The sequence below is a fragment of the Uloborus diversus genome, chromosome 1, assembly GCF_026930045.1.
Source record: "Uloborus diversus isolate 005 chromosome 1, Udiv.v.3.1, whole genome shotgun sequence".
Classification (NCBI taxonomy): Eukaryota; Metazoa; Arthropoda; class Arachnida; order Araneae; family Uloboridae; genus Uloborus; species Uloborus diversus.
In genome coordinates, this window is record NC_072731.1 from 236,776,142 (window position 1) to 236,801,584 (window position 25,443).

Genomic DNA, 25,443 nt, shown 5'->3' on the forward strand with positions numbered 1-25,443 from the left:
TTTTCTTTAAAGAACAAATCATGAAATTTTCCGGAGTTGGGGGCCTTCAACAAAGCGGGTGCCCTCAACTATAGCTTGTTTAGTTTATAGGTAAATCCAGTTTTTTTTTAAATCTTTGTTTTAGTTTCCAATTTGTTGAAACAGTCGTTGATTATTTTAAGTATAGCGGCTGATTACTTATATTTTCTCTCATATATTTGCTCTAATGGTTTTCAATTCAAAGTAGTCCTTTTCAACACATTTCAACAACCCGGTAACAGCTTCACTCTTTGTAATACAGTGTACGGTGCCACCCCCCCCCCCCTCCCCCATCAGAAAAGGACAGTCGCTATTCTCTTCATTTTCACTTCTGAACTTTTCAAAAAAAGAAAAAAAATCATGATTTTTTTCTTTTCACATTTTTGAAGGTGTGTTGTTACCATGTATAAAGTTCTCCCAAGACTGGGGGGGGGGAATGACCCCCCCTCGCCCTTCCCCATAAATTCGCCCATGTTTTCGACCTCCCCTTGTCCGATCAGAGGGGATTCAATTGATCGCTAACTTGCTTATCTTAACCAGCAGTTTTTTCATAATTTCAATTTTTAATGTTTTAAAGCACGCCTAATGGAAATTTATACAATTACGAATGTGCTGTAAATTATATAGGCCATTGATACTCAACTTGCGTTTCGTATTCGGTCCCCCTTTTAATCGTGAGTGGCTTGGAACATGGTGCCTCAATTCAGTACCGGATTTTAGGGGGTGGGCGCGGGCTCCTCCCCCCTCCCAAAAAGAAAAACTAATAAAACTATTTCTTTTTTTAAAAAATTGACTTAAAAGAAAACATCTTATTTGAATGAAAGCGTTTTTGTTTGCTAAAGAAGTAATACTGGAGTCAGATACCAAAGCGACAGACGACATTCAACTCACTGGTTTCAAATTCAACTAGTATGTTGTGGCCATCACGAAACTTTCTTCTATATATTTTTTTTTCTGATCCCTCCCCATACTTGATGAGGAAGCAATATTCCCAACAAAAACAAAATGACACATGCAAAAACTTGACGACCATCCCAATGTCCGAATTATTGCAAAAACAATGCAAAGAGCGAAAATTGAAAGTTATTTTAAAAGCCTTGCTTGAATTAATTACAAATATTTTATTTGTTAACAAACATAAGATGACAACAGTTAAAAATTTTAAATCATTGAGATAATATTTCCATAGACTAATAATAAGAGTAGACCGAGCTATGGCAACCCTTTTGCTGCTCATAAACCAAACCATGTGACTGGTGGATATCCTAGCAACAGCGGGCGTTAATCGTAGCAGACGATCAACGCCAGCGCGAAATAAAATAAATAGAATTGATGGAACACGGAAGAATGATCTTTTATGAAGTCCGATTTGTAAATTTGTTATTCTAAGTTGTAAATATTTTGTTAATATAGTGAGTTTTTCGTTTAGATAGTATTGTGCATTTTCTTTAGTCAATTTCAATAACTCTCTAAGCAATAAAAGATGCAAGCGACCAAGAAGAATCAGCAAACGGTAAGATTTTTACCTACAGTTTCAATTTAAGATACCGATTAGTACATTTTTGCGTTAACGCAAAACGTTTACGCCATTTCCTTCGCGCCAACGCTGACAGCTCCAAATGAAATAAAAGTTACCGAAAACTGATCAAAAACTATTACTAATGTCAAAATAATGCATAACTAAAAGAAAAACAGTTCAATCTCTGCACCTGGAAGTTTTTTTTAATGAAAACACATTGTCTTAAAATACATGTCGAGTGCCCCCAAACTATAGATAATGCTGCCATCTAGAAACCATGCTGCCAAAGTCATCGCCAAGCCCTTCCACTAGTCACATGATACATCTATGAACCAATTTTCTTCATCAGCAAGAATGAGAAAGCTCGGTCTACTCTTATTATTAGTCTATGAATATTTCCGATCATTTCCATACAATTAAAATCACGAGAAATGCGCAGACGACAATCTATTACGATTCATCTTTCTTATTGTTGCATTAATAAAACTATTTTTATTCGCTAAAAAATAATGATAATAAAAATAAATCAGCACCTCTTGGCGCGATTGGCGCCAAAATTGAACCAAAGCCTGTTTACATATGGATTCACATATATTCCAAATTTCAACCAGAACGTAGCATTACTTCTTGAGATAGGGCACTCACAATGGGAAAAAAGAACGGGCGATTGCGCTACCCCCTTTTTAGCTGTTGACACCAAAATAAAATCAGCTCTTATACCTACTAAGGGCTACTTGCCGATAAATTTTTCTTTCATTCCGTTCATTATTTCTTGAGATACAGCAGTCACAATTGACGACAAAAAAACGTTCTATAGCTCAACCCCCGTTTGAGTTATTAACACCAAAATTGAATCAGCACCTCTTCCTGTTAATGGCAACATATGGACCAAATTTTGTTTGATTCCGCCAGTTACTTCCTGAGGAATAGCAACCACGTGTAACTCAAAAAACGTCCCATTGCTCCACCCCCCTTGGAGGAATTCACGCCAAAAACCAATGGGCACAAGTTCACATAGGGGCACATATGTGTACCAAGTTTCGTTCGATTTCATGCGGTAGTTTTTGCTGTAGAGCGGCCACAAAAAACTGGTCACACACAGACGTGACACACATACACACACACATACACACACACACACACACATACACACACACACACACAGACAGACATTTTCCAAAAATAGTCGAAATGGAGTCAGCACACCTCAAAACGTTGGAATCCGTCAAAATTCGAAATTCGAAAATTTGCACGAATCCAATACTTTCTTCTATATATTAGATATAGAAGAAAGTAAAAAGGAACGCATTATCGTGATTCGCCTATTAATTCTTCTGTGATGGAATCAGTAATTAATATTTAAAGAAAAAATGTGTGAAGACATGACTAGAAAAATCATTTCGATCCAGAAAGCTATTTGCGAAATAATAGATTTATTTTTCAGCTTATAAAACATGTAAAATGATATAAATAATAAAGAGAAATGGGCAAAACCATAATATTAATAGAAACGGCATATACAGTAAACTCCTGATTATCTGCTGGTCTTTTCACCTTTTTTTTTTTTTTTTTTTTGAAACTTATGATTGTATTGTTGTTTGCTTTTAGATTTTACATATATTTTTTGTGTTCAATGTTAGTAGATGCAATGTTTTTAGTTATAATTTAAATGAATGTGTGAGTGTGATTAATATCTTTTATCTATTGCATACACTAAGTATCGTTTTTAACCTATTATTCGGACTATCCGCAGTTACCGTGCCACTCTATGCCGCTGATAATCGAGAGTTTACTGTACTTTAAAAGTTTTAAAAACAAATCAGCAACTGCCTTGGAATTCGCAAAGTAGTTTCTGAATTCTTCAATAAAACTTATATGTTATGAAGCTACGATTTTTCTTTTTACATAATATTTTAAAATTTAAAATATAAATAAATGTTTAAAAATTCAAATAAGGTATGGGTTTATTTAATAACCTTGTCCTCGTGTTTTAATCATCAGGAAAATTTTCCTAATTAAAACCGCTCATTTTACAGCATCTGGGTGAAATTATATAGGGTTCAGTATTTAATTGACTTGAAATGTTAAAGATATTTTTCATCCATATTCCATTTATTACATCCATTAGTAGAAAAGTGCATAATATTTAAATACTTAAAAGTAGATTGATTGGCCTTAAGGGATCCTGGAAAATAAAAAACATTTTAAAATAAGGTCATGAAAACTGTTATGAATCATTAAAAATGGGGGTGGAGGGGTGCTTTTCAATATCTTGGGCTCCCGCCGAAAAATATATGTGTATCCGCACCTGCCTCAGTTTTTAACTTACGAAAAGTAAATGCATGAAAGCCAGGTAAAGCATTGCAGATTGGTTTGAGAGCAATTTGTCTTTTCCTTTTACCGCTCTTTAACAATGCACAATGTTCTGGAGCATATTATGGGGTATCGCCAAAGAGCCAATACAAGAACATCTGTATCTGGCGAGTGATTATGAATAGTAGAGGCACCTCGTAAAGTTGCATCAGCAGCATCCAGCATGTAAAATTAATTTTGTCTCTGCTACCTCGTGTGAGCTTCCTAAGTGCTTTACTGGAATATGAGTTGCTATTGCTTCTTCTCGCTCGTGCCACAACGATAGGTACTTTGAAATCTGAAACTGACAAATAATTTTAGAGATCTAGGAAGATAGGTTTGCTTTTTTACATCAAAAGTGTTACAATTTCCGAATCGTGAAATAGTGGCCAGGACAAGCCACTTGCTTCCTCTTCCCCTTCGTGTACGCCACTGATTACCCCAAGCAGGCCAGTCATTTCAATTTTTTTACAGGGAGCAATGGCAGGCTCTCATTTCCGAATTTTTCACCGGGGACTAAGGAATATATTGAAAAAAGGAAAAAAATTTAAAAATGTGCAATTGAGTGTACATTATTTTTCTAGAATCGGGGGGAGGGAAGGGGCGCCCGCTCTTATTATTGCCCAAATGATGGTTTTGAGTACAAGAAACCTCCTATCAGTGGAAAGATCATCCTTAGCCAAATTCATTTTCCATCATATATTCACATCTCTTACATTGAAAAGGGAGCTCTTAATAACTCTGAAATGTAATTTAATTGGGATGTTTATGCGTTATGATGTTGTTATTAATGGATTTAAGCATTTTAAGCTTTGAAAACTTGTTGTAAACTAACAAATGTTAAAAACAAACTGTTTTACGTTTGCAGTTATATAGAGCAATATATTTGCAGTTATATACAAATATATGTTATATATGCAGTCAACTCCCGATAACTTGAAGTCCCAAAAGACCGTTCAAAAGTTCGAGTTATTGGTAGTTTCCACAACAGTGTCAAAAGTTTAGGACCCGATGAAAACTTTGAGATAAACGAATATTCCAGTTATAAAGTGTGAGTTATCGCAATTCGCCTGATATCGCGCAGGGGGCCTGCTTCCTGCACTCTTTTTGTTTTGGCAGCATCCAAATTCGTTTTCCTCGTGACAATACCTTTTAGAAAAACTAACTCCTGTAAGACTCCAAAAATTGAACCGAAATTCACTTGCCCTCCAGCGCAGTTATAACCAAACCACCCCAGCCCTTATTAGCCCCCTGCACCATTTTCGGGGGTGGAAATATCCTAAATCGTTTTCCTCGTGCCAATAACTTTCATAAAAACTTACTCCCTTAATTCTATCACAAAAACTAAACGGAAAACCACTTGTCCCCTGCACAGTTATAACCTCCCCCCCCCCCCCGCCTCCCTATGACATTTTCGAAGTTGGCAACATCCAAGGTTTTTTCCCCTCTTGCAAATACCTTTCAGAAAAACTAACTCTCACAATTGAATCACAAAAATTGAATGGAAAACCATTCCCCCCTCCCCAGCAGTTATAACCGCTCCTCTTGCCTCCCTGAGCTATTTTCGTGGTTGGCAACATTCAAATTCGCTTTCCTTGTGTCAATACCTTTCAGAAAAACTCCCATAATTGTGTCACAAAAATCGCACGAGTATATTTTTCCCGGGTTATTTTATTTTTTAGGTTTCAGTAGCGAGACACAAAACGGAGAACTTTGGCGACAATACGTCCTCCCCGTATGAACATCAAGAAAACCGTCCGTTATTATTATTCAAAGTATAGAGGAATCAGTTACTCTTTCCCACAACTAGTTGGGATGCAAAGATACCATTGCATTTCGTAATTTCAAAGTAGGAATGAATATTTAGGTGATTCTCTAAAAACCTGACATTTTCCAATCACAATTTTTTTTAAAATGAAAATGCTTTTAAAAAAAATCTGAAAAAAGTTATAGTTACTCTTTGTTAAGAATTCATCAAGGGAAAAATAGAGGAAACTCACTTTAACCACGCACTCAAAACAGGGGATCAAATTTTCACACCAAGTGACAAGCAGCAAGCACCAGGAGAGTGACAAAATTAGTTTCATCAAAGGTTGTCAAAAAATTAAGAACAGTAATAAGGAAAAATCTGCAACCTAAATAAAAAAGTATGTTATTGCATGACAAGACAAAATCTATGAATACCTCCCTAAACGGACACACCTAATAGCGAAAATCTCTTCGTCCCAGTCCCTTTTGTATTGGTTTTTCCATATTACTCACTCTGTCTGGATACCTGACACTCCGAATATCGAACAGTTATATATATATATATATATATATATATATATATATATATATATATATATATATATATATATATATATATATATATATATATAAAAATAATAATAATAATTTTTACATTAAGTTCTATTGTTTGTTATTTCGATTTCTATAATTCAAAAAAGTATTTAACAAATTCTAGAAAGTTGTGCTCTAATTTATCTAAGTCAGAAATTTAAAGCAAATTTATTCACCTATTCGAGCAACATTAAAGTTCAAAAATGTATAACCAACAAATATCTTTTTGACAGATTCTTCTAAACAGGAAAAAAAGAAAGGAAAAAAAAAATAATTTTCTATTGCCAAATTTTTTTATTTATCATTTGCCAATTTCAGCTTTTTTAAAACATAATTTTACTTTCTAACTAATAATAATCTATTCTACTAAAAATATTACCAGTGCGTTATAAATAATGGTAGGAAAGTGATATTTTTTGCGCTAGGAGAATGACATTTTCGTTGTAACTTGCCTGTTACGTATGCTCAGGATTATAATATTGAAGTAAAGAAGGTTTTTTCTACTCTAACCTCTTCATTCAAATACACACTATAAGTAGATTTTTTTTTCTTTCATTTAAAACAAAAATGTTGTCCATGAGAATGACAGCAAAAATGTTACATATACCCATTTTTGAACTCAACATTTTAGTAAGAATGGCAGACAAATCATATTAATAAAATACACAAGGAATCCTACAAAATGGTGATAATAAACAGTATTGTTGTGCAGCAAATAAAATAATCCTTAAAAAAAAAAAAAAAACTTATAATAATCGAATTTATCCCTAAGACAGGAGAATGAGATGAAAACTGGGGACAAACTTTAAAATGATATGAACCATGATTATATAAATAATAATTTTTATTTTAAATGTTATTTTACACCTTTAAGTATGCGAACTAATTTAATACTACAAATTAAATTTGTGGAATGTTGTTATTATTGTTTTTAATAAGAATGGAATAGCATCGGAAAAGTTATTTCTAACTTAAAAGTAAGAAAAAAAGTTCTAGGTTACACAGTCCTTTAGGCTTGTGGGACATAATATTGTTAGGATTTTGGGAATCACCATTTACTTTTTGAAATAGTTTAAGGGTAGTAATTTAAAAGCAAATCAAATTTCAGTTTTGAATTTTTTTCCCTGCATGCATTTTTTTTCTGCAAGTGCTACTGCTGAAAAAAAAAAGTTTGTTCTAGTCAGGGGGCGGCTGCAGCCTCATAGCCACCCTAGATTCACCACCACTTAATTTTTTTTTGGGGGGGGGGGGGGCTTTGATTTAGAAAATTTTGAAGTATGTTAATATAATTTTTTTTGTAAAACAAAACTAAAATAAAATAATAGTTTAAAAAACTAAAAAAAACATGCTTTTGCAGCAATATGAACTAAAAAGTAAAAAATAATCCTATTTGAGGGTAAGTTTTAAGTATAATAAAATAAAAGACCAAACAATTAACTTTAATGTAAAAAAACGTGGGGGAGTTTCATATCAGTCGTCTTAAATTTCTTCTATTTATTTTTTATTGCATTAAAGTTAATTGTTTGGTCAATTATTTCATCATACTTAAAATTTAACAATCAAAGATCAGTTTTTACTTTTTAGTTGATATTGCAACAAAGCATGTTTTTTCAGTTTTTTCAAACCATTATTTTTTTAAAAATGAAAATAACTCCCTACCCCTCCAAACGCCTTCTTTTCTTTCCGGAGAAAAAAAAAAAAGAGTACTAGTGCAAAATATTCAACTTAACATTCGGGGGGGGGGGGTCTCCGGTTGCGCCGCTGAACATAACGAGTAGAATCTTACTGCAATTCGTGATTGAACAAAAACATAATTTGGGTTCAAGACGTCATAATTCAGATGGATTTTTTCTATGTCTTGATCGTAATCATATTAAAAAGTTATTGCTGGACAAAAAACGACAATAATATCTGGTTTTCAACATGCATTATAATATTGGTATTGCATTTAAAGGAAATCTGTCTATCGATTTTCTTTCGTAACTACACAGAATAATGAAGATCAATAACATTTGGAATATCTTTTTTCTTTATTACGAAATATTACAAATCCTATCGAATAAAGTATGAAGTCTTTGTCACTACTTAATGTTCCATTTAAACACAGTGCATGTTTGTTAAACTTTCCGAATTGAATGAATTTTAAATATCGATTCATTCATATCACGCATATTTCACACAAAAATTAGTCCTGTTTTACAACTTCTACGGACGAAAGGGTGATTTTGATTACTATTTTGGTCAATTTTCATTAAAGTTATTGATAGCAGATATTTTAAAAAGGTTTTGATACATAAAAAGTGCGAATTAATGAATTTTTCAGCTTCTACATTCTTTCATTCCCATAATTTTTCTTCCTCCTTACACGGACGCCATTTTGTTTTTACTCCATAACCGCAACGCCTCCAAAATTCCGCCATCTTTAGCTGCCATCTTGAATTTAGTTGACGAGGTAGTACGCGCATCTGTGTCAATCCAGGTAGGTGTTTACAATGTTTATTTAGGTTTTAAAGACATATTTTTCTCTTAAGACAGTCATTAAATTACACCAATTTTAATTTTTTATCAAGTTGAAAGGTTGACGTTGTCATAAAGTTCTTGCAACATTATATCGTAATGTAAAATGTTTAGAAAATTAAAATTATTAATATTTTTTAAAAATTTTATTAAATAAGTTTGAAAAAGTTGAAATAAAAACATTTACCACCCTTTATTAGCGATTTTTATCCTGATTTCGATTTTTTTTACTGCTTTGAACAAGGCGTTTACATGGATCATAAAATACGTATTTGGGGGGGCTGCACGAATAATTTCGTTTCCCTTGTGGGAAAGAAAGCATATATAAAAGAATGTATATACCTATTTTATAATGTCTTATTGGTTGAAAATTCTGGAGGAGCAATTTGGAAAGTTTGTAACAATTTCAGGAATTTTAACACCTTTTGTTTACAATTGTTTCAGTAGATTTCTTGCCGTTGCCATTCAGTATTATATTATGGCGGAATAACATTTTTACTCCACTGTGTTACCAAAAGAAAAACCTTGTTCAGAGTGATTTGTGTTAACGCTCATAACTTATTTATACTGAATGTTCTGCTTATGGAAATATTTTTTGTTAAAATAATTAATGTTTAATTTATCCATGCATTGTTGAAAAAAATAAGTTGAGCTAATGATTTACGTTTTGTTTACATTCTTGTCAATGTCAGTTAAATTGGTTTTAAATGCCATAGCAGTAGCTAGAAGTTTTTTATTTTTAAAATAGCGTATTTTTATCGCAATTTCAATTTTTTACCAACGCATCATGTTTTTAATATTTGAAGTATGATTATAATAAACCTTTTCGTGAAAAATTTTAGTACATTTATGAAATAACGATAGTTTTTAACATTTCAAGCTTCGGTTTGTTAGTTTTGGTAAAACAATTGACATGCTGTTTTTTACGCATATAAAATTTAAAAAATCATACAAATTATTTGTTGACTTTTTTTGTCCATTGTGTATAACATCAGGAAACTAAGTAATATATTGATTACCGTGTCATGTCTCTTTTTTTTTTTTTGGTAATCGTGTGTTTTACATGATATAATGTTCTTTTCAGTTAATTATGAGAAAAAAAAAATAGCAAATTGTTATTCTATAGTTCAAATAAGGAGGACTTTTTTGAAAGTTTAATAACATTATTTAATGCCAAATTATGCAAATGTTATTCTGAAATCAATTGTTTGTTTTAAATTATGTTGCTTCTATAATTGGCTGAAGAATAATTTGTTTCAAATCGCTGCTCTATTTTAATTGATGTGTCGAATTTGTATTATTCTTATCATTCAGATACCCTTAAATTCTGTCATCTTGTTTTAAAATTAATGATTAAGTTATGTTTATGAAGTTCCTTTAGGAATACTTTTATGAGTTATTTGTAAAGAGAGGAACCATTTTAAAAGTAAACTCCCATATGTTTATACATGATCACGTTTTTTTTCTGAAAACTTTAAGTAAAGAAATTAAGATATCAGGACTCATTTATTAAAACGTTTGATTTTTCATTTTGTTGTAAGAACATGAATGGGGCCTCAAATAATTGTGTAAACTTTGTATTGAGTCTGGTACTTAAATGTTTTACTCAAATAAAGAGTTGTGAATGAAAGAAAAGTTACAGTGAGTGAATAATAAAGCAAGGGAATACTTCCACCAGATTAATGTACTGTCCAACGATCACGAGAAAAGCCACCGCCGGAATGTCTGCGCCTGTCTACTGTTATAGTAATAAGACGCGTCTCATTTTTCCAAGGGGAGCTTAATGTTGGAAAAACCCATACAATTGCACAAAGGCGAGTGGTGAAATGGCACCAAAAAGCCTTCCTGCTAACCCTTGCAGAAAATGAACGAAGTCCGTTTCTAAGCAGTAGACGGGGTCAGACTTGACAGCGAGAGTTTTTCTCATGAAAGACAGACAATAATGTGTCATTCCATAGAAATGTCAACCTCAGCCTCAGAAATTTTTTTTTTTTCACAAAGCTCTAAATGTGACCTATCATTTCATTCAGTATACTTTCTAGTATAAAAATCCAGTAACAGTTTGCAAAAATTTAATTCAGTGTTTTCTTCTGACTCTACACTCTAAACGTGCGAGGTTGTAGAAAAGGCTTAGCATATGCTAAAAACATGCTTCTAAGTTTTCTTCCGTAATGTTAAAAATTTTGCACATCTTTAAAAGAACTATGTTTATTCTAAAAGATTAGATGTTGGCCCAATAAAACTGACTGTTCTCTTTACATATAATGTAAGATAAATATTTTAATTAGTTTGGTTATTTCACTAAAAATATTTGCGTTACGTTAGTCACGAAAATGTACTATTTTCTTTTTAAAAACTAAACCAGATGATTGAACCAAACAGCACTTTTTATTTTCTATTATTTTTTAAAAGAAGGGTGAGTAAAGCAAAATGAGTACTCTGTTGAATATGCATTTAAGTAGAATCCAAGCTGAAGAATTAAGAAAATAGAAAGACTGTCATAACAAAGAAGAATGTCTCTATTTTTTTAAAAAATATCGCCACCTATTATTAATTGAAGTAATGGCAGGTCGTTCTAAAACACTTGAAAATGTTACATGATACAGTAACAATGAACGCTGCTGCAACATATTACAGAAAATGCATGAATGATCATTTAGAAATTTAAACATTTGTTTTGATATCTAGAATTAAAATGCATTCTGCAAAAATATTTGAACATTTTTTTTTTTTCAATATTACATTTTAATTCTGGATGCACAACCTTATTTGTTCGATGAATCAAGTTAACCTTGAAGAATTAATATGTCTTTGAAAATACTACGGAGTTTCTTATGACGATAACTAGTATGTTGTCAGAATACTAGAATTTGGTGAAACTATCAACTTGTATAAAGGTAATTTTCCAAAAGAAAGATATTTGGGATTTAGTTAGCATAAAAATGATCTATTTCAGTTAGTAATAAGTGTTTTTTCTTTTTTGGCACATTCAAATTGAGTTAATTAAACTGAATTATTGCATTCAATTTCTTACACTTATGTTGAGAAAAAGAACCACAAATTGCAACATAAAAAAAGGTTCCTAAAAGTGTGAAAGTAATGTAAGAACAAGATATTGGTTACAAAAAGTTTTTTAAATGTATGCATTGCTGGGGTTTCGATGGTTACTTTAGTCATACAAAGTTTTTCGTAAAAATACCCTTAAGGGCCAAAAAAAGATTCAGTTGTAAAAAATCTGTAGCATATTTTTAAAAATAGACTGTTTACCTTTTACAAATATATCACCCAATTTTAGATACCTGCACAACTTTCAGAAAAATGTGCCTCGTAACATATGCATTGTTTCTCAAGGTGACAAAAAGGTTACCTTAGTCACAATGCCTTTTTTGCTGAAAAAATGCCTGCCAGAAATTATTTTGCTTCAAATTATTTTGCTTTCATTCGTGGTAGAGATGCAAAATATTCGCCTTGTAGATTTTAAATTTGCATATTAAGCCAAAAAAAAAATAAAAATAGTTTTACTCCCGGTGTAAGTAAAAAGAGTTAGAAAATCAACTGGGAATGTTATGTTAGTCACTGTGGAATCACCGTAATGCATATTTTCATTCTTTATAACAGAAGGATTGAGAAGATATCTTCTCCTTCCCATAAACCTTTTCTCAGGCCTGTTAATTGGGTTGAAGGGGGGGGGGGGGACATAATTAACCAGATTTTAAAAACATATGGTTTATGCATTTTGCATGATTTTTTTTGCATTTCATATTTTCCTTCTGCCCCCCCCCCCCCCCCGTCGCGGTCCCGGATTATTTTGAAATTTCATAATTTCCTATTCTTGCATGCTTTATTATACAGTAAAACTCCATTAGAATGAGTAACAATTCAACAGAATATCTATTTCAACAAAATAAATTTTCAGTCCCAATTTAATTTACAGTACATTGTTTGAATTGGATTACAATCAACGAATTTGCAGATCCTTGCAGTTTGTTGTTACGAGATTTCCCTGTATACTATATACTTTCACTAATTATTATACAGAATGAAAGATCTGCTCCTAGTTGCTCCAATTTTCAGTCTTGTCCCTATACAAAAAGGCTAAATTCACAATTTGTGTGCCAAACTATGATTTTATTATCCAAAATTGCTCACTAGAAGAAAATTAAAAGTAGTTTTGAAATTCTTTTTGGTTGAAAGCCTAAAATAATAATAATAATTATTATTATTATTATAAATAAGTAAGAGATGAGTAAAAAAAATTCATGTATTTTTTACTGCAAATGTTTTTGTCTTTTTTTTAAAATTGTGCAGTGGACCAATACAAAATCAAAGTTTCTCCTACAAAACCGTGAGTTCACCTGGTACTAAACTGGTAATTTTGATATAAAATTGACAGTTTTACAGATACAAAATTGTCATTTTTGCTGATAGCCTGCTGATATGAAAATGAATTTAATTCTCCACCCCCTGCATTATGGTCTCTCCCCGCCACCAAGCTAAATTTCTTGCTGCATTTGTAATGAGACCTAATGTAGTTTAAGTAAAATTCTGATCTCATGATACATTATGTTGCAAGAGAAATATTTCTTGTGACTTGCTGAATACCAATTTTGTTTTGATTATTTAATGCTTTTCTATGCTGTTTGTATCTTACAAACTGTCCTTTTGTAAACTAGTTAAGATTTTAAGGTTTTTAATTTCGTAACTTTGTGTAACATAATTATTTTGTATTAAATTTAACACATTCCCCTTCCTTCCTTGTTAGAGTTCCAATACCAAAAAGTCGTAACAGTCATTCAACTGATTGAATTCAATTTGAGAGTCACAGGTCACGTGGTTTTGCCGTGGTGTATTTTCTCGATGGAAAGGTCTTTTCTTGAACAATTCAGTACGCCCCTCTTAATGTAATCACGGTTAATGTTATCAGAAGCGCAAAGTCTCGGAACGCTAGTATATTAATATGTTTTTGAAAAAGTCGGATATTGTAATCAGTGCCTTCATTTATTGTTATCACTTTTTCATAAACTTTCAATTTTTCCCCTTTTTCGCTCTTTAATCAACTGAAATAAAGGCAAATCCTGACAAGTAGCTTACAGGAAAACAAGTTCTCTTCTTATCAGTCAGGCAGAAGAAATTTTCTCACTGCTCTGTTACACTAAAAACGTCACTCTAAGTGGTCAAAACGTTTTTGAGATGGAGAAAAAGTGCAATGATTTAACTGTCAAGGAAAAAATTGACCTTTCAAAATGCTTTGACAATTTAACCGTAATGAGTGCCAGAAATGCTGCAAAACAACTAAACATTTCTCAGCCATTATTTTGTATGTTACTCAAGATTGTGACGAGATTGAAAACTAAGTGAAGCTAAATGAAAATCTAAACAACAAGTAAAACCGTGCTGGAAACGATGGTGAAGTTGAATCTGCTTTGAAACTGGTTTGCAAATGTTAGGGAAAAGAATACGCCTGTAAACAGTTGGCTAAAGCAGAAGATCTTGCTTTTAAAATAGGTAAAAAAGACTGTAGCATTGGACAGATGGTTTAATAGATGAAAAAAAGAGTTATTCTATTCTGCTAATTCAGTAATTTACAATTTAGAACTGCATTCAGTTGAGTCATAGTAGTTTTAACTTGTAGTTGTAAAAATAATGCTTAGTTGAATCTTAATTGGAAAAAAAATTATCATTTTGTGTGTCCTGAATTCTATTCGGTTATTATTATCAAATTGTATTTTTTCCAAAGTGATCACATTAGGCGCTGCCTACTGTATATTATTTGAAAAATGAAAGCCAAAGAATGAGAAAGAAAATTTCTGGGTGAAGACGGGTGTGTCCAGGATTTTTCACAGGGTACCATTTTTGGGAATAATAAAAATAAAAAAAAATTAATTTGAATTTTGGCATTTGGAATCCAAATTATGTTTTTCGCAATCACAAGTGTGTGTGTATTTAGGCGTGTGTGGGGGGGGGGGGGGGGGGTATGTGAATGTGTGTAGGCATGTGTGTGTGGGTAGTTGTGTGTTTGTGTGGGGGGTATGTATAGGTGTGTGTATGTGTAGGTGTCTGTATGTATGCGTGTGTGTATGTGTTTGTGTGTGTAGGTGTATGTGTGTGTATGTGTAAGTATAGGCAAGTAAGTGACGCAAACTGGAGACGGTTTTCGCTAGAGGAGCAGCATCGTGAGGCAGCCGGCCGACGGTGGTGCTGCAGAGGGAGGGGGGGGGGGGGGAAATACAATCATAGGAATTCAAAATTGTCAAGTGTAAACAATAAGCAATCGTGATTGCTCAAAAAAAAAATTGGGAACTGATGTGATATACCCCACCCTTGGCGACTTTTTCCTGTTGGCGCCAAGAAAGCGTCGCCAAGAAAACGATGTATGACGACATATGTCATACATCGTTCTTAGCGATGCTTTTTTAGCGCCAACAGGAAAAAATCAGATAAAAAAACATGATCAAAGCACTTCAGAACACAATATATATAAAAACAACATAAAAGCACAACAAAAAACATCACGAATATATGCTTCAAAAATGTACAGGGCCGGGTTTTTTTGTAAACATATTAAAATACAATGAAATAAATTATTGTATTAATTACAAGTCGAAATTAATGCATTAACTGTTTTTTCATAATTTCTCCGGGATACGAGCCCTCGGTCTCATAGTACTTTCGTAATGAGACCTCGGCTCGCCGGCCCTGCCTCGGTCTCATTACGAAAGTACTATGAGACCTCTGGCTCGCCAGGACCTCGCTCCGCTCGGTCCGTTATCCCTCCGACTGTTAATATACATTACAGTCGGAGTATGGTCACAATTATGTATATTTATGTATATTATGCATATTCATGTGTATGTACACCCAAGGGTGGCTCCTTCCGTTCAGTGTACAATAATGACACAGTTTTAAGTGTGAAATATGCACCATTATTGTGCAGATTTATTAATAAAATTCAGCATTTTTAAGAGTACAACCGAAAGAACTTTCAATTGTTAACATAAAATTCAGTACCTAAAGGAGGCACGTTAATGTCTAAATAATTCGTGGCATCGATAAGAATTAACTTTTAGAACAAAATAACCAAACTATTTTTGTAAAATTAATTAACATACAGTAAAAATAAAGTTAAAAGCTACAAGAACACCTCAAGGATTTGTAAAAAACAAAGAATTTCCGAAGTGAGAATTTTTATGTGAATTCTAAAATAAAGAACTTACCTTTTTATGGTATAAATCCTCACACTCAGTCCAAAACAAAACATCATCTGACAATGGCGCGTTACAGATACACACCACGTTGGAGTTAACTTTTAGTTAACATTCAAGTTTGAAGAAACTGGCATTATCTAATGTTTTTACTTCAAAACACAACTACTGAATCTAAACGAACACAAAATAAGCATTCCTGTAAGGTATATTGCACAAAACAACACATATCTCTCCTGCGTAAAACCAAGTAAAGAACCCAAGTAAACAAGTTCGAACAAGTTTGCCTTCGCGTTGCCAACCACAGGTTAGTTTCACCAGGGATGCCATGCTTAAAAATTTATCGCCTCACTGGCGAGAAAAATATTTCAATTTTGTGCAAAAAATCGGATGTCGCCAAATGGGGGGGGGGGGGGGGGTATATCACATCTGTACCAAAAATTGTAAAATCGAATCTTTTTGTGAAATTTCAAAACCAAATTTTATCCATCAATTTATAAATTAGATTTCTGGTTTGGGTACTCATTTATTAAAAAATGAGTCCATGAAAGGTCTGATTTGGTCAATCGAAATTTTGTGAAGGGCTCTTTTGGTTAATCATAATTTTGTGCAGGAGCCTTTTTTACTAATTAGATTTTTGTGAAGGATTCGTAAAAGGACCTACATTTCCTCTATCTAGATCCTTGGAAGATATCTGCTTAAAAAGTTTTGGACAGGAAAATATCTTCAATTGATCCGGCAAGGAGTAGTCATAGGTTTGAAAGAGAGCTTACAGTTTGATATGAAATGAAGGTCATTCCCATCTTCAATTGATGCCATCTGCCATGGGCGTATCCAAAGAGGGGCACGGGAGGGCAACTGCACCCATTCCAAAATAGAAAATATTTCATATAGAACCAAAACGCTAGAACATAAAATAAGATTAAGGATTCAATTTCCAAATTTGTTGACAGAGTTTGGCTTTGGTAAAGGCATTCACACAGGTACAGGTACCTGGGTTTCCTGAATACCATATGTGGCTGGTGCATCAAAAATGTAAGGAACTCAGAAGAAGTGATGAGGGGCAGCGGCCTTAAGGTTGATTTTTTTTTTCATTTGGAAAATTGAGTTATACACAGTTCAGTCACATTAATGTGACCACCACGTACTTTCCACGTTAGAGTTAAATAACCAATCACAGAAGGCAGGTGGCAGCACAGTTCAGTTGAGCGTATATAAAGGGTGTGTGAGGGCTTCGGAAACAGGGTTGGCAGGTTTCTGCCGAGGCGGTAAAAACCACTGGTAGAAACCGGTTAAAACCGGCATGGCAAAAACCCCTTTCTGCCACATTTATGGCAAAAACTCAAAAAATGCCATAAATGCAATTCCTGACATACAATAGAAAATGTGTAAGAAAAATAATTAAATATTAACCCAAATACAATTTATTTACAACACTATCACCATTCAAAATCAAATTTTACATTGTTTTCACACTGCAGCAGCCTGTAACAAAAAAGAAGTTTTGACGCTGTTTCTAAACCTAACCAATTTCCCAATTTGTTGTGCACAAAGGAGAAATTTGAGAAGATTCTTTCAATTCCAACAGAACTAGCTGGCATTATCCTCAAAGAACAAGCAAGATTCTCAAAACTTTCATATATAGCATTTTTTCAAACTGGACCACCATGCGGTATTTGGAGTAGTTGTTACAACGTGATTGGAAAAATAAGTTTTGGGAAAAGGGGCCGATTTGTTTTGTAAGGCAATGGTATAAGGTACATAATCAAGGTTAATATTTGAGAGTAAAGTTCAGACACTTTCTTCTTGATTACATGATAAATTTACTCCCAAATACTTTGGATGAAGCATATAGGCAAGTAAATGATTATCAGTGCTTGATTAAGCTCTTTGAGAATAGCTTTATTCAGTTAGTGTAAAATGACAAGTTCTTGAATTTTAGAGTTTAATGAAATAAAACAAATCTGTATTTATTTAAATATTTAATATATATATTACACTTTATATTAAATGCAAACAAAATAATTATAAACAATAAACTGAAAAATTTGTTACTTACAATATTACAAGGCTAAAATTTCTAACACATAGCAATTTCAACTATGATAAATTTTACTTTGCTTTGGAAATGTCAGTCTTGTTATTTAACATTTTTACACTAATTATTAAATAACTATTATATCAAGTTTTTGCAATAACGAAATGGAGTTATATTTTTTATTTTACTTAATTGCCTGTCATTAAGTAATTACTAGAGCTATTAAAAACGTTTTCTAGTTTTTGCCAGTTTCTGCCGGTTTTTACCGGTTATAACCAGTTTCTGCCACTGGCAGGGCAAAAACCAGTTTCTGCCGGCAAAAAGCCAACCCTGTTCGGAAAACATTTCAATCATTGGCGTAATGCAGAAAGGAAGCGATTTATCTGACGTCCAAAATTGCATGATCATTGGCTTTCGGGTCAAGGGTGGAAACATTTCCGAAACGGCTGAGTTTGTGAACTGTTCGCGTGCCGACGTGGTAAAAGTGTACCATGCATGGCAAAATGGGACTGTCCAAAATCAGCGACGTGGCAAATGTAGTGCACCACGGGCCATAGATGACAGAGGCGAACGACGGTTGCGGAGATGCGTTCGGGCAGATAGACGGGCTACCGTTGAGCAACTGACCACCAAAATGAACCAAGGGGCTACCAAAAGTGTCTCCCAAACTACTATTCAGCGAACATTGCTGCTTCTGGGCCTCCGAAGCAGATGCCTGGTTCGTGCACCTATGCTGACTGCTGTTCATCGACGACGAAGGCTAGAATTTGCATGCCAGTACAGCAGCTGGACATCCACTGAGTGGCGACAGGTAGCGTTTTCAGATGAATCGCGTTTTGTGCTCCATCGGACAGATGGGCGTTGGCGTATAAGGCATGAAACCTCTGAAAGGAACCACCCTGCAACCATTGCCGGAACGGTCCAAGCTGGAGGCGGGAGCATTTTGGTCTGGGGAATGTTTTCCTGGCATTCTCTTGGTTCACTGATCATTGTGGAAGGCACGATGGATCAATACTAGTACGCATCTGTCCTTGTGGACCATGTCCACCCCTACATGCGCATTGTTTTTCCTCAGTATGATGTCATCTTCCAGCAGGACCATGTGAGGTGCCATACAGCTGCCAGTGTACGTGCGTGATATGAAGAGCACCAGGATGAGTTTACCATCCTCCCCTGGCCAACAAACTCCCCTGACTTAAACCCAATCGAGCATCTGTGGGGCCATCTCGATCGAGTTGTTCGCGCCATGGATCCTCAACCGCGTAATCTAGCGCAGCTGGCGATGGCATTAGAGTCGACATGGCTCAACATCCTAGAGAACACCTTCAGGGACCTAAGTGACTCTCTTCCTGCAGGTCTCGCAGCAGTTCGCTCTGCGAAAGGTGGTTATTCTGGCTTTTGACAGATGGTCACATTAATGTGACTGGACTGTGTATTATTGGACTTTAATTTTTAATATTACTGGTTATTGCCTCTAAAAAGGTGGAATATGATCTCAAATCCCAGGATAGATGCCACCATAGTTTTCCCTCAAAGTTTCATTCTCATGAAATAACATGAGAAAAGTCTTTATTTTTGTGAGATTATTCCACGCAGTAAAAAATCATTTTTTAATCAATCATTAATTTTTAACTCTAAAAAAAGGAGGCGGAGTGAGGTGTTTCCCCCTTGGCTCTCCCCCCATAGGCTGCTTGTACACAAAAAAGTGGGGGGAGGCGGGTCCCAAAAAGTGCAGGGGTTAAGGGACGTGACCCCTTAGTTTTTTTTAAAAACTATATTACTAGTTTTAATTTATTGCTGATTCAATAATAACTTCTAAGAATGGGGGGGGGGGGGGAATATGGCATCAAAGATTGGGACGGTTGGACCACCATAGACTTTTTTCTTCTATTTTAAAATTTTATTCTTATGAAATAAAATGAGAAAAGTTCATTTATTTGGAATTTGTAGTTTTTACTTTCATAAAATAAATCAATCCCCCTTATAAAAAAACATTTTTAATCGATCATTAATTTTAAACCCTGAAAAGTGAGGGGGCAAGGCCCGGCAAGACTTGCCCCTTGTACGAACCGCCTATACCCCCCCTCCATTTGAGCCGCCCGTGTTCAGTTCATTTTGTAGGACAAAAACAGTAAAATAACATAAATGCAATATTCTATTGTTTCCTAAATCGGGGTGGGGAGGTAATCAGCCCCCCCTCACACACAGGTGGAACAAACGACAGGTCTGCTTCCGTTTTGAGCTGGATATTCCCTTGCCATCTATAGTGTTTCTCTAACATCAGAAAAGAGGCTAAGTGCTTTGTAGTAAAAGTAAAAGGGCTCTTTCTCAAAAGATTTTACCAGAAATGTTTTTTATTTATTTTGTGTGCATATATTATTTCTCAGAGATGTTTTTTTTGTGACACAATGCAGTAACTCCTTCAATACTTGATTAAACTTCATAAGTAAAGCATTATTTAAAAAAAAAAAATTCACTGCTTTCCCCAAAAGTAAAAATAGTTCAGATTTTGTTTTTTTTTTAAAGAACTATTTATTCTGTTTTTATCATGCATTGCTTCTATGCATAGCATCTCAAAATGAAGACACATATCTTTGCCTCAGAGCAACAGTAAAACATCTAATCCCAGGAAGAGGGACAGACAGGGGCATTCGTATTGCGACATTAGAGGTAAAATTCTTGAACTGTCGCAAGACAAACAACTGCGAAAGTGTTTGCCAAGAATGTTTCCATTAATTAAGAATGAAAGTTAGAAGTTCGAAAGCGATCAGATACTGCCCTAGTTCTAACCATAAATGATGCCAGCCAGTGATCCGGCTGTGTTCCTTAAATGACCCGCCGGGCAGCTTCCAGGAAACCAAAGCCTTTGGGTTCCCGGGGAAGTATGGTTGCAAAGACTTAAAACTTAAAGAAATTGACAGAAGGCCACCACCAGGAATGGAGCCTGCAGTTTAATTTGACTCAACACGGGAAACCTTACCCGATCTGGACACAAGAAGGATTGACAGATTAAGAGCTCTTTCTTGATTATGTTGGTTGTGGTGCAGGGCCATTCTTAGTTGGTGGAGTGATTTGTCTGGTTAATTCCGATAACGAACGAGACTCGAGCCTAACAAAAATGTGTAGATGTTTATATTGGTTTTCATTTAGTGATGCTTTAAGCGGGGTTCCTCAGGGATCAGTTTTAGGGCCTCTTTTGTTTATTATCTTTATGAATGACATCAGTGATAATGAGTAAAACGACAACAACCTGTAAAAAGTACAAATAAAGTATTAAAATAGTTAAAAACTCAGCAAACAGTTGTTTCGAGGCTGTCAAATGCAAGCCCCTTCATCAGTGCATAAAAGAACGAAAAGCCCACACAATGTGGACTGAACAACAACAACAAAAAAATATTTATTTTTTTTGTCGTTCAAAAAAAAAAAATTCATTGTAATTCATGTGAAATCTAATATGAATGGAAACAATGCCAGAGGGAAGGCATGGCCACCCCACGAAAATTTCAAAAATATCAAGTGTACACCAAATATTTGAGTTCATTTAGTACTTATGACCGCGATGTCTCCCACAAAGCGAGCAAGAATACCCGGATGGTTTCTGGTCTCTTTGAAAGGTACGCATATTTTTTTGCTATGTTAGAAAAAAAATAACCACGATTTTAAAATTTAGAGAAAATTTCTGTCTAGTTTCATATGTAATTCAATATAAAAATATGGCATTTTGTGAAATAGATTCACACCCCGACAAGCCAATATCTCATTACTGGATAAAACGAAAACTATTTTTTCAGCCCCTAATTTAAGAAATGGTAAGTTATTTTAGTAATTAACACCTACACAGATTAATTATGTCGTATGCAATACTAAGTTGAAACTAAAGGAAATTCCAATTTGAGAAGAAAAAAAAAAATAAGCGCAATTAGATCCGAAGATTTTGTATGATATAATGCTTTTGTGTTGTTCTTTTTCATATAGGGTCATTCCATACAGATTCAACGGATGAGTGCGCTCGACCATCTTTAATTTTTTTGAAACTCATATCGCAAAAAGATGCATATGAATGATGTTTAAAACCACTTTTATTTTTTCTCTAACCATAAGCCTTGATTTTTTAGAGGTCATCAAAAGTCATTTTCGTAGTCAAAAATGGGATTTTTAGACCTTTGCATTTTGGCCAAAATCTATTTGAATTACATTTATGGCAGTTAATTTTACGCTTTGATGTTAAAGTACATAAAATAGTAGTCTTACACACTGAGTTACGTAGCTGTAACTTAATAATTAAAATAATGTCAGCAGGCCAAAATTCAAGGTCAAATGTAAAATTTTTACTCATTTCAAAGGGTCATATCTCGCTTAGGGGATAAAAACACAAAGTGAAATATGGCAAAAACTAATCGCTGGAGTCACAATAATGAGAAAATATAGCTGTAATTGTGTGCTTGTTTACCCTTTACAAATTACAGCCCCTCAAAGATCAGAAATTTGAGAAAAATGACATTTTTAAACCCCTGTAAACCAAAAGGGGATGGAATTAAAAATAAAACTTTTTTTGCCAACTAAATATTCAATTCAAGAACTATACATGTTCTACGTATTGTTTTGTGTATTTTGTTTGTAAAAAAGATATAGGTCTTTGAAATTGAGCACTTTTACTAGTTACTTCACAGACTAAAACAGAAAAAAATTGTGAAAACTTAATTGCACCTTCTTAAATTACATATGTTGTCCGCTATATGATATATATTATACTGACAAGAAGTTCTGTCTAGAACTAGACGAGCCTACTTTCCCGTATACCCATACTACTTTCTAGTACCTGATCAATGTTCTCAAAATAGCTAAAATCGCAAATTGTTTCAAACATATTTTTCCAATATTTTAAGCTACTTTCTAGGAATAAAATATTCCTCACTCATCTAAAAAATTAGATGCGTAAAAAAAAGAAAAAAAAAAACGAACAAATAAAATAGCAGCAACTTTTAAACAAAGCAGCTAATACACTTTTTTCCATTAAAAAAAATTCTTCAACAGCTTTCAAAACGAAAAAAAAAAAAAAATAAAAATTAATAAGCTCATTAAAATAAATACATCCTATCAAAAAAAAAAAAAAAAATCGTTTCATTTTCCCCTGTTGCCAAAAATAATTTTTTAAATGAATTAATGCACTTATCAAGATAAATAAAAACAATAAAATGTCAACGTAAAGCAATACTTTTCATTGTCAAAAAAAAAAAAAAAAATCGTCTGCTCGTATCTTTATGTAGAAACATAAATGACTTCGAGTTTATTCACCGAAAACTGAATACCTAAATAAAAACTTTAGCGTTAAAATAAAAACAAATCACATCAACAATAATTATTTCACAGTTAAAACCATAGCGTCGGAGTCGGAGTCAATCTAATTTTGGGATGAAGGAGTCGGAGTCGAATATCCAAGAATCGGAGTCAGTCATTTGTCCGTGTATAAATTTTTGCCAAAGCTAGGAAATCATAGTCGAAGTCGGGGAGTCGGAGTCCGATTAATTATCGGGCACAGGAGTCGGATTCGGATTCAGGTGCCCCTAAATTCTCGGAGTCGGAGTCTGGAGTTCGGCGTCAAGAGCTATTTCCAACAAAATTTGTTTGAAGTAAATCCGCCTTCAAGTACGGAATCTACATTGACTTTCAGTTTCCCCGTAGGCGCTAATGTTAAGGGATTTGAACTGTTCAAAATTGAACAGAAAATTGTTCAAATCAAAAAGATATTTTATATACAAGTTTTTCATCAAAAGCTTTTTCCTACAAAGTTTGTTTGAAAGTTTTTGTTTGGTTGAAGTTCGCCTCACAGTTCGGAATTGCCTTGAATTTCCCCGTAGGAGCTAATGTTAATTTTTTTTGAACTGTTCAAAATTGAACAAAAAATAGTTCAAACCAAAAAGCGAAATATGGGAATGAGGTGTCCTTGCCGAGATCTTTCGAACAAAAAAAAGTTTGTTCGAATCGGACTATTCATTCAAAAGTTATTAGGGGGGGACAGACAGACAGACCGACAGACATTTTTCCCCATCTCAATACCCTACTTTCCAATTTTTAATTTTTCGATATTTATTTAATTATTTTATTTATTTTTGACTTTTTTTTGGTTTTCGGGATATTTTTAAGATGCATTAAGCCTTCTTTCATGCTTTTTTCTTCTTTTTCTGACTTTTACTGGGAAAGTAGGCTAAAAAAACATATTGTTAGTATAAAAATAATTATTTTAATATGATAACTTAGAAATATTTGGACATGAATGAGTAGTTCAGATTTGATTGACAGCTTAAGTAGTTAACTTATAGACTAGACTGATAATCTACACACACAAAGTTTCATTACATATAAACATACGCTCTGTATATTAACAGATCCAAATTGCCTTAAACATATGCAAAAACATTATATATATAAAATTTAAATTTTAACAAGAAGTTCTGTCTAGAACTAGACGAGCCTACTTTCCCGTATACCCATACTACTTTCTAGTACCTGATCAATATTCTCAAAAATAGCTAAAATTGCAAATTTTTTCAAACATACTTTTAAAATACTTTAAGCTGATTTCTAGGAATAAAATATTCCTCACTCATCAAAAAAAAAAAAAAAAAAAACACGAACAAATAAAATAGCAGCAACTTTTAAACAAAGCAGCTAATACACTTTTTTAGATTAAAAAAAAATCTTCAATAGCTTTCAAAATGAAAAATTAATAAGTAAAATTAATAAGCTCATTAAAATAAATACATCATATCAAAAAAAAAAAAAAAAAATCGTTTCTTTTTGCTTCGTTGCCAAAAACATTTTTGTAAAATGAATTAATGCAATTACTAAAAAAAAAACAATAAAATGTCAACTTAAAAAAATAATTTTCTTTGTCAAAAAAAAAAAAATCGTCTGCGCATATCTTATGTAGAAACATAAATGACTTCGAGTTGATTCGCCGGTAACTGAATACCTAAATTTAAACATTAGCGTGAAAATAAAAACAAGTCATATCAACAATAAGTATTTCACAGTTAAAACTATAGCTGAGGAGTCGGAGTCGGAGTCAATCTCATTTTGAGATAAAGGAGTCGGAGTCGAATATCCAAGAATCGGAGTTAGTCATTTGTCCATAAATTTTTGCCAAATCTACGAAGTCAGAGTTGAAGTCGGGGAGTCGGAGTCAAATTAATTCTCGGGCACAGGAATCGGAGTCGGAGTCAGGTGCCTCTAAATTCTCGGAGTCGGAGTCTGGAATTTGTGGCGTCAAGAGCTATTTCTAACAAAATTTGTTTGAAGTAAATCCGCCTCCAAGTACGGAATCTACATTGACTTTCAGTTTCCCCGTAGGCGCTAATGTTAAGGGATTTGAACAGTTCAAAACTGAACAGAAAATTGTTCAAATCAAAAAGATATTTTATATACAAGTTTTTCATCAAAAGCTTTTTCCTACA

The 25,443-nt window shown here is 33.6% G+C and overlaps 1 protein-coding gene across 1 annotated transcript in view; it reads left to right on the forward strand.

Annotated features, from left to right (window-relative positions):
- Positions 1–8,658: 8,658 nt before the first annotated feature.
- LOC129219439 (putative autophagy-related protein 11) overlaps positions 8,659–25,443 on the forward strand; it is a 131,763-nt gene continuing 114,978 nt past the window's right edge. The window contains exon 1 of the mRNA XM_054853838.1: positions 8,659–8,711. The gene's annotated coding sequence lies outside the window, so the exon portion shown is untranslated. The remainder of the gene's footprint in view (positions 8,712–25,443) is intronic.